We start from the raw sequence: 10,984 nt of genomic DNA on the forward strand, positions 1-10,984 counted from the left end.
TGTTACATTGTTCAATTTGGAGGACAAAATGAAGTCTTATTCCCATCAGAACCAAATGTTGGATAGTCAATATATAATTTCTTGACATGTTATATAAATAAATAGGATTTGAATAGAATATCCAGAACTATATAAGGTCAGGGATATTTTAGAAATCTAATTTATGAATGATAACTCACTTTTGCTTTGATGACTGTTGTAGTCACTTTGTTTTCTTTTGATCATGTTATGGTCTATTTTCCTCGACTTTTTGGTTTTTGTTTGTCCTCTCGGTGTGTTCTTCCTCCTATTAATTTAGTATTTCTCGACCCTATTCATAACACAACGATTCATGGTTGTTCTGTAGGAAATGAATTGAGACAGACGGACATAGATAACTCGGTGAAACCTTTATTTGGAGCAGGGCATAAATATAATAAACCTCCATTTTTTGTCTGATTTCATATACGAAAGAAACGACCACTAAAACTATACAACAGATAGCCTTGATATTATATTATAAGTATACATCATATTTGTTTGTATACAACACATTTGGAAAACACTTTAGTCCGGCTGTCGCAAGTAACAAGTCTGAAAAATTGCACCGATATAATCAAATCATTTATAGTTCATTTAAGTTAGGTAATGACTTATCTGACCATAAATTGCATAATTTCATGAAACCATTCAACCATAAAAATGACGTGAAGATTTATTTGGAAGTGTTTAATTATTGTGTATACTTATGCCAAATTTATTACTATTCCAGAAATGAACTTCAAAACCAAATGTGAAATTGTCTGTCAAACGTTAAAATCAGGTGGATCAAACGTGGTTTTTAACAGAGCTTAATTGCAGTATTCTTAAACAAGGATTTATTGTTATTATGTAACTGGACTTAAGCAACAAAGTGCCTTTTTATCGACCTTAGGACATTATTCATGGACAACACATTTAAAATCTTCGGTATTTAGCTGGACTTGTATGGTGTTATGAAAAACAAAATACTTATACTTAATTGTGAAAAAAACTTTTTTAGTTTCATGTTTTTCACAGAAAAAGCTGAAAGTCGCAGCACTTTTCTTCCCTCATTTTACAACCGCTAAATATCATAGTAGCAATAGAATGCTATGAACCGTTTGAATTTTTTTTTATATAATTATAATTATAACTACTACCTTCATAACAAGAATAAGAACAATTGTATCAGGGTGAGTTGGAGGGGTCTGGAAGTGAGTAGAAATTTAAAATTCCTATTAGGATAAATATGTAAAATACAAAAGCTACACACAACTCCTTTTCACAAGGTAATTATCCTAGTTAAAAATAACAATAAACACTACATCTGCACCACTAAATGAAAGTTAAGTCTGTAACTGCGATTTTGATCTGATCAATGAAATTGTAAGTCATATTCAGTATTTTTTGTTATTTTTAGACTTATCTCCTGAGTTAAATTCAGTACTTTTCAGACATTTCGCTTGTTGTCCATTAAGTACTTTTAAGTAGCTATTTAGACAATTTAGTATGTTGTTGATGCGTGCAGGTAAACAAAAACTACAGAACAGTCTGAACTTAGACTGAACAGATCTCAATTGACTGCAAGCGAACGCCTGCACAGTACTAAGTTTACCGCAGTGATAGTTTGAAAATAAACTTAAAAACTGAAATGACGGAATAATTTATGGCTCAGTTTTTTAAGAGCTGTTAAGATCAAAATGACCGTTTCATATCAAAATTGGCTTACTGTTGAAAACAAATATTAAATAAAGGCCACAGTAGTATACCGCTGTTCAATAGTCATAAAACTATTAAGCGAAAACAAATTCAGGTTACAAACTAAAACCGAGGAAAACAACGAAACAACAAAAACACTGAACTGGAACAAAAACAAACGGCAACATACATAGAAAACGGAAACTGCCATATTCCTGACTTGGTATAGGACCTTTTGAAAAAAAAATGGTGGGTTGAACCTGGTTTATGGCTAGCCAAACCTCCCGCTTATATGGCAATTTCAAAAATACCGCTAAAAAGACAACATTAAGTGACAGGAATACAGTAATAACACTCAGAACAGAGAAATATATAAGTAAATAATATAAAAGAGGGACGAAAGATACCAGAGGGACAGTCAAACTCATAGATCGAAAACAAACTGACAAAGCCATGGCCAAAAATAAAAAGACAAACACACAAATAATAGTACAGATGACACAACATAGAAAACTAAAGACTAAGCAACACGAACCCCACCAAAAACTTGGGGTGATCTCCGGTGCTCCGGAAGGGTAAGCAGATCCTGCTCCACATGTGGCACCCGTCGTGTAATAGTATATTACAACATGTAAACCACTAAATAACTCTAATTTAAATTTTGACGACTTTTGATCATTGTGTTATTCATAAATATTCAAACGAGCTTGATGCTTGTAATGATGATAGACAATGAAGAAGGGACTATACGAAGGGAATTACATAAGTACATATTCACCTCAATTTGTATACAAAGGGGATGACCTCAAATGCCAAATTTTGGTAGAGTCTTTGTAGTCAACCCTTAATTAAAGCATTTGAGTCGAGGGCACGTCAAATTCGGTATTATTTCAGGTTACTCATTTAATCTTTCTAATGCCTCTGACATTGATTCATTTCTTATGCCTGATAATCTAACTCGTTCCCATTATTGTGACATCTTTGATATCCAAAATGTTTTACTATTAGTTTAGGACTTATCTCCAATTCTAGAAAGGACTGGGCCAAATATAATGTTCGGCTTTTTCTTTTTGAATTGTAGCATTTTCTTTGAACTTTGTCCTTCATTACATTTTCCTTCGTAATACTATATTTTAATTGTTTTCTTCTTCCGTTTATTTTTTCTTACACATGTAAGACATTTTTTCTCATTTATATCAACTCTTTTGGTATTATGAAGTATGGTTAAGGCTCTTTCCTGTCAACAATTGTGTTATCAGATGTAATTAAAGTCATTTTCATATATAAAGTGTAAGGTGATATCTAAGAAAGTTCCCTTTAAAATTGCATCAAAAAATATTTGGGTATAACTGTCAAAATGATATTGATATCGTTAAAAATTAGGTGGATAATTAATTCTACTTTTGAAAATGAATTTATGGATTTAAAAGGTGAATCAGAAAAATGTTCATATGAAATAGCGTTGATTAATCATGAACAATCGCAAAACATGCAATCTAAAAAAAAGTTTATATTTGCCTTTATAGTTACAGTGAGGTCTTCGTTTTCCCCTAGTCAAGACGTTGTGCGAAAAGTTTTATTCAGATATAGTGCACAAGAAAAAAATTCAATACAATTGAAAATAAATAAAACGTTTCGGGTGACAAGGAAGGAATGTGGGATTTTTTTTTTAAGAATGATAAAAACTTCCTTATGGTTGATTTTCTGAAGAAAGATAAAAACTTCCTTATGGTTGAAATGAACACCATTATAGTTAAAAAAAGAAGGAAATTTGATATGATTTCCTTTGTCCATTTGGTTTAAAGTATTTCATACTGCAATCAGCTATTTTACTATTCAGATAAAGCTATACCTATAAACGTGAGCTGCATACGTCGATGACCTCATTTGACTTGTTAGCTACGCCTACTTACCGGAACTACTTTATTTCATCATCAATGTCACGTCACTTCCATGGAAATTGTGTCAACAATCTTTTAGCGATAAACTCTGTCAATGTTATTAATAATAATAATAAAAAAAAAAAAAACAATAATTGATTTGACAGTTTTGTTTTCTTGAAATATTTTTTTTTTTTTAAGAATTTTCGAAATTTCAATTGATTCTTGAAAAGCAAAGATATTCCAATGCCATAAACCCTCCCCAAACTTCGTCTGCTAAAGTTTTTAGGAAAATGTCGGACGAAGTCGCAAAGTTTATTCTACAGTGGTCTCCATTAAATATGTTGGAAGATAAACAAGATGTTAATGAAAATATTGATGAAGACCTAGAAAATGTCCTTATTTAAATAGATATTTTGGCTGATCAAGGAAATACTGAATTTTGTCCTGAATACTCCCTTGATACACACACCACTGCCACTGCAAATTCATGTATTGCAACTTTTCCAACGGTTCCCAACTCAACACTAGAACATTGAACTTGTTGAAGATAAACAGTTTGACCAAGAATTTTTACATCTAGACGTAACTGTTGTACAAAGATTTCTTGATAAATAACAAAACAAAATCACTGCAAAAAAAAAAATCATATTATGACCTTGCATTAGTAAACAGGTTTCTCAGAAGGAAAAATGAAATTAGAGAAATACAAACAATACCAGTTGCTGAGCTTGATTCTCTTCTTTACAAATTTGTGCTTACGGTACGAAAAGAAGATGGCCAATAGTATAAACGATCAACTATCCGTGGCTTCATAAGTCGAGAGAAAACTCAGGCGTCACTCTATCATGGGAGATGAGAATGATGAAAGTTTTCACCTTACCAGACAAACATTGAAGGCCAAGCAAAAGCTGTTAAAAGAAAAAGGCAAGGGCAAGAAACCTTAAGGGGCCCAGCCATTAACAGACGAGGAGATCAGTATGTTATTTGACAAGAATATTCTTGGTGAAAATTCTCCAAAAGCCCTCTTTAACGTGGTATGGCTGAACAATTATGTTCCATTTGGACATAGAGGTGTCTCAAAATATTACTCACTTCGGTAGGGTTTTATATGAAATAATAAGTTCTAACACAGCTATTTTCAAATTCAAAATGAGAATTTCAACAAACCCCCAAAAAATAAAAAAAATATCAATAAGCGATATGACATTCATGTATCACGCACGCCCCTATATCCTAGATCTCGTTGATACAGTTGTTTCATTGGCAATCATACCAAATCTCATTGTTTCGTTTTTTTTACATGCATGAAAAAAATCGGAGGGATAAATAATATTTTTTTTTATAAAATTCAGAAACCACAATTATGATAATTTTTACTGCACTTGTCCTCTAGAATGCAATTAAATTTTCCAACTTCAGGTGTATAAACAATGTGCATACATTAAAAACATCTATATGATTGATTTATTGATGGTCTTTAACGCCAGTTGCAGCCCTCATGTTATATTGTGGTGGCTAGTTATGAACGGCATCCATATATATAGTGTACAAACATTGCATCTGGTTGTCGCTTTTATTTTACTGAATGATATGTGTATACATGTCCATTTGTACATAAATCCGATCTTGATGAATAAACTTAACAGCGTTTCATTATATATAATTCTATATTTTTGTCAAAATAACTAGTATTATGCATACATTTGACATATCCTCTATCATTTATATACTACTGCGAGTGCAATTCGCATCGTAGAATAAAAAGTATATGTCAAAGCTTGCGAGGTTTTTAATTTTATAGAAGATCTTTCCAGCACAAGCCTTGAGATCATTCACAAATATTTGTCGAATTCAGACATGCATACATGTATTCCCTAGTTGGTAAATGGTATGGAGTTCAAATTCTTGCAGCTATCGAACCAGAAGTTCTGAAAATAAAAATAAACACAATAATGATTCCAGCCCCCTCAAGTAATTTTTTTTAGTTTTTACTCTCATGCAACAGAGTAAATGGAAATTAAGTTCACATTTAAATCAGACTCTTGGTTTTCTCTTTTTAATTATTTATATTTTGACATTTTGGCATTTTATAGCTTTCTATACAGGCCTCTTGTTGATAGTTGTCTCATTGTCAATCGTACCGCAAAGTCTTATATTATATATACCCATATCATTCTTAACGTGCTTGTCCCATGTCATTCCACGTTTAATTCATAATTAAAAAATGAACTTGTCAATATAACAAATTCAATTTCTGTTTCATAAACGAGTTACGCATGTCATGTCAAATATCCAAATGTAAAAGTTTTCTTTTTACTGGTTAATAAATTAAGAGATAACTGTATTGTATTTGAAGCTTGGCGTACGTAAAACGTGGGTTTTACTGCTGCAAATTAAAGTTTACCAAGCGATGTGTAACGGAGATGTAAAATGGATATTTGTGACAGTAAAACCGAGTTTATGACCATGTGGTCACAATAAAAACCCAATTGTTTGATGACGTTGTAATTGTTGTTTACTGTGATTGACTTCAGTCTACTGTTGTAACTAATTAATAAAAAAATCAACTTAAGATTGGTATATATATTCGTTAATTGTAAAAAATATGATAACGATGTTTTTTGTTTTTTCAGTTAGGGAGATGTTGTTTTAAACACGGCATCTGATGGCACAAAATACCTAGAATTGAATGAAAGGCAAACAAAAACTAGAACAGGTGCAAATATTGCAGACGTTCGAGAAGTGTTGCCTAAAATATTTGAAACAAAAGAGGATCGCGATCCAATTAAATATTATGAGATATACAAATCAAAGAGGCCACAGAACACGGACATTATGCAAATTTCGGGTCATAAAAACGAAATTCCATAAACAGTTATAGTTCAATCTCAGAAAATCAAACAGAGAAAAATTTCAATTCTGTTAAGTTATACCAGCAGCGAGAAAAATTGTCACACTTCCAACGGGCCACACTTACCATGCACACCCGCGTCGTCAGTCTTCCAAATCCGTCACATCACAACGTGCAGTAACATTTGTCAAACTCTTGAAAATGTAAACTGTTTATGTCTTCAAATTGTTAATTTACATAATATGATTATTTAATGTCACTCTGTTATTAATTTAATTAATTTTCTCCTTCTATTTCTTAAAAATGTCAATGTCTTATCGCCTGGACTTTATGAATTACTACGTTATAGAGGGAATAGCCTATAGCCGTCCCTCAAGAGGGAAATACTGAACACTGTTTGTCTTTTTATCAATAAATTCATTGCCTATTTTATTTTTCTATATAATTCTCTATATGAATAAATATAATAATTATCGTATTTATTTCAGACGTGAAAATAAGGTCAAAGTTACTTAGGGGGAATCGCCCTGCTGAATATGATCCAGCAGATGACAAAAATTGTTCTTCTCTATAATATATCGGTGTACTTCATGCAAACGTTAACCTTAGTAATCCATGCGTAAATTAAAGGTAAAAAAAAGTAAAATACAAATTCCGAACTCCAAGGAAAATTCAAAACGGTAAGTCCTTTATCAAATGGCAAAATCAAAAGCTCAAACACATCAAACGAATGGAAAACAACTACATATTGCTGACTTGGTACACGCATTTTCTTATGTAGAATAAAGTGAATTAGACCTGGTTCTCAACAGAGCTTAATTGCAGTTTTACAAAAAAGAATATATAGTTATCATTTAACTGAACTTGAGCAACAAAGTGCTATTTATCGATCTAAGGACGTTATTTATGGACAAAACAATAAAATCGTCGGTATCTTGCTGGACCTGTATGTTGTGATTATAAACAAAATATTTATACTTAATTCTGAAAAAAAATCATTTTCAGTTTCATGTTTTTACAGAAAATGCTGAAAGCTGCAGCACATTTCCTCTTTCGTTTTACAACCGCTAAATATTATATATATTAGTAGCCATAGATGCTATGAACAGTTTGAATTTTTTTTTATATAATTATAATTATAACCGCCACCCTCATAACAAGAATTAGAACAATTGTATCAGAGTGAGTTGAAGGGGTCTAAAATGATCTTTAAATTAAGTAAAAATTTAAATAGAAATAAGAAGATTTGGTATGAGTGCCAATGAGACAACTCTCCATCCAGGTCACAATATGTAAAAAGTAAACCAATATAGGTCAAAGTACCGCCTTCAACACGGAGCCTTGGTTCCTATTAGGATAAGTATGTAAAATACAAAAAATACACAATAAACTCCTTTACACTAGCCAAACCTCCCGCTTATATGGCAATGTAAAAAATACCGCTAAAATGACAACATTATGTGACAGGAGAACAGTAATAACACTCAGGACAGAGATATACATAAATAACTATTATAATAGTACATAACAACATGTAAACCACAGAATAACACTGATTTAAATTTTGATGCTTTTTGATCATTGTGTAATTCATAAATATTGAAACGAGGTGTATGCTTGTACTGATGATAGACTGTGAAGAAGGAACTATACGAAGGGAATTACATAAGTACATATTCACCTCAATTTGTAGACTAAGGGGGATGACCTCCAGTAATTGTGTTATCCAAATGTCATTCAATATAGGAACCATGCCATTTGTTTTAGAAACGGACTTCAAACCCTCATTTGCAAAATTGTCCGTCTCATTCAATCGATAAAATTAGGTCAATATAAAGTTTACTTATCGACATTGGGTAGTAATGAGACATTTGTGTGTCAAATGTGTTTCATAGTGTGAAAGATTGTGCGAAATGGACGCCGTGACAAATGAATTGAATGCATCTGATGTCACCAGAAGAGCATAATTACATCTCGAAATGCGTTTGACAGGCGAAACAGATATCATTTGATGTTTATTCATTTGCTTATGTCGTCGGTTAAATTTGTTGAAACGTCCTGTACATGAATGAAATATTTGTCACTGGACCTAAACTAAATCAAACAACAATCAATATTTTTTTGATATATTTTGTCTGAAATTCTTCCTAGTGTTGATTTTTGTATTGAAATGACATTAAAACATCCAACAGCCGATTCACAGTTTGCCGTAATACCCTGTAATAAATAGTGTTGTTGAAGTTCTCCAATATATATATAAGGAAGTGAAGAGAAAACAAACGACGCAGTTTGTTTTGATAACAATTGCTTTAGAATTGAAGTGTCTGCTTTGCTGTATTGTGGAAGATTCAGGTTCGATTGAGCCTCCTTAGTTCACCTGACTGGATATGCAAGCTGTTGCTATCCAATAGTATCATGTGTTTTCTGTCTAAACTTATTATAGTTTGATTCTTTTCTTTATGGGACAATGAAATTATAGAAACCAAATGTTGCAAGCATGTTCCATATATTATTACTATTGTTCGTCTCCCTAACTTTTTAATGTAATCTTAATTCAAACGTGTTAAGACCTCCAATAGGTCACTAATGAATTGTGCTTTTAATTATCTTTTTTAACATTGTCTTTGAAGGTGAAGGTCACCTAATTTCAGAGCAGACTTTTTCAATCAACTTGACGCATCAATTCACTTAAGTTCTTTATGCATTGTAATTGTTGAAGTGCAGTCTTAGCTAAAGCCATTCATATGTCAAAATAAGTCCAAAGTTAATGAGGGGGAACCGCCTTGTTAAATATGAAATAAATTTTCCAATATATGTGACTGTGTACCTCATGCAAAAGTCAACATAAGCAATTTATGCGTAAATTAAAGGTCAACGGAGCATAATTGCAGTATCCTTATACAATGGTATAATATTGTTCTCAAAGTAACTGGACTTTAGCAAAAAAGGGCATTTTTTATTTCTCTAGGGTAGTTATACCATATCCCAGGACAACATATTAGAAATTATTGGAATCAAGCTGGACATCTATGTCTTGATGAAAAACTACATACTTGATAAATGTAAAAATACAAAAAAAAAAAAACAAAAAAAAAAAAACAACAAGACCAGTCTCCTTTATATAGTGGTGCTGATTAAATAAACCCTGTCATCTTTCTGTTTATCTTAATGTAGAATGAAATGGTCCAACGTCATGCATGTTGTCTAGTATATGTGTTTTACAGAATGACAAAAGGGAATTTCTTTAGTTAAGAATGATTATAATACAATCATTAAAACTAAATTAAATATTTATGAATATAAAATTTGATGACTCATTGCGTTATTCATCAATAAGCAAAACGGACTTTATGAATTTACTTGTCATAGATAAAACATGCAGGGGCTATAGCTATACAAAGGAATTACCTATGAGTATATTCATCTAAATTGGTATACAAATGAGAATGACCTCTCATAATTGTCTCATCCAAATGAAGTTCAATACAGGAACATGGTGCAGTCAATTGTCATACTAATTTTATACATTGAAAACCAAGGGGTCACTAATGATAATTATGTTGACACTTTTAGGCAAAGGGAAATAAATTTATTCAGCACTATTATACAAGGAGCCTGGGGGTTTTATGCTTATACATATTCATATTAAGAGTTACTGTATATTAATGTTTCCAGGGAAGCTGTTATCATAATCATCCTTATTTCTATCGGTTTATGTCATTCTAACTAACTATAACCGACGATCTCATATATATATATATGAGTATATACTGTTAAAAACGAAAGAGTATTGTCATGTCTCTTTAGTGTAAACTGGTTTTGCTGTAATTACAAGATTGGTTTATTACCTTCTGTCGATTCTTGTCAGACGTTTTAAGAATGTGCTGTTTGTTGGCTGGCAGAATCATCTGAAATATTTTTCAATCTTTATTTTGTTTTCTTCCAAGTAGCCAAATAGTTTCAAAGAAGAGTTTTGTAACGTAAACAGATACAACGTGATAAGATGCGAATAATTCATATGGGCCTTTGGGCCAGGCGAAGTAAATCTGGACATCCCAAACGATCGAGTCGAGTAATATACATTAGAAAAAAAGCAATATTTAAAGCAATGGAGCTCTTAAATAGTATATGTTTCAATGTATTCCAAACTTTATTTAGTTCTCTACATTGGACATCATTACGTTGAATAATGTCTCCTGTATTTTGAAAGAATTATGTAAAATCGTAATACCACCATGTGTAGCATTGTCAAACTCATTCTCTTTAAGTTTGTTTCATTCAATATTCAATTTGTTTTGTTTGTGCCAGAAATATGTTTGAAGCTAAAATACCAATCGCCGAATATTTGATGACATTACATTGTCATCAAATTTAGTATTTCAATATTGAATCGATGACCTGTAACATTGTTACCGCCAAACAAAAAGGGGGAAACATTTAGGCTTTTTATTGGAAGTTGAGAAAAGCTATCTTCACCAAATTCTATCTCGATCTGTTCTCTATGATCACAAAAAAATATTTTAAAATGTTAGATTAAAATGTTCAGGTGTGA

This window comes from Mytilus californianus, unplaced genomic scaffold (assembly GCF_021869535.1).
Source record: "Mytilus californianus isolate M0D057914Y unplaced genomic scaffold, xbMytCali1.0.p SCAF_12, whole genome shotgun sequence".
Lineage (NCBI taxonomy): Eukaryota > Metazoa > Mollusca > Bivalvia > Mytilida > Mytilidae > Mytilus > Mytilus californianus.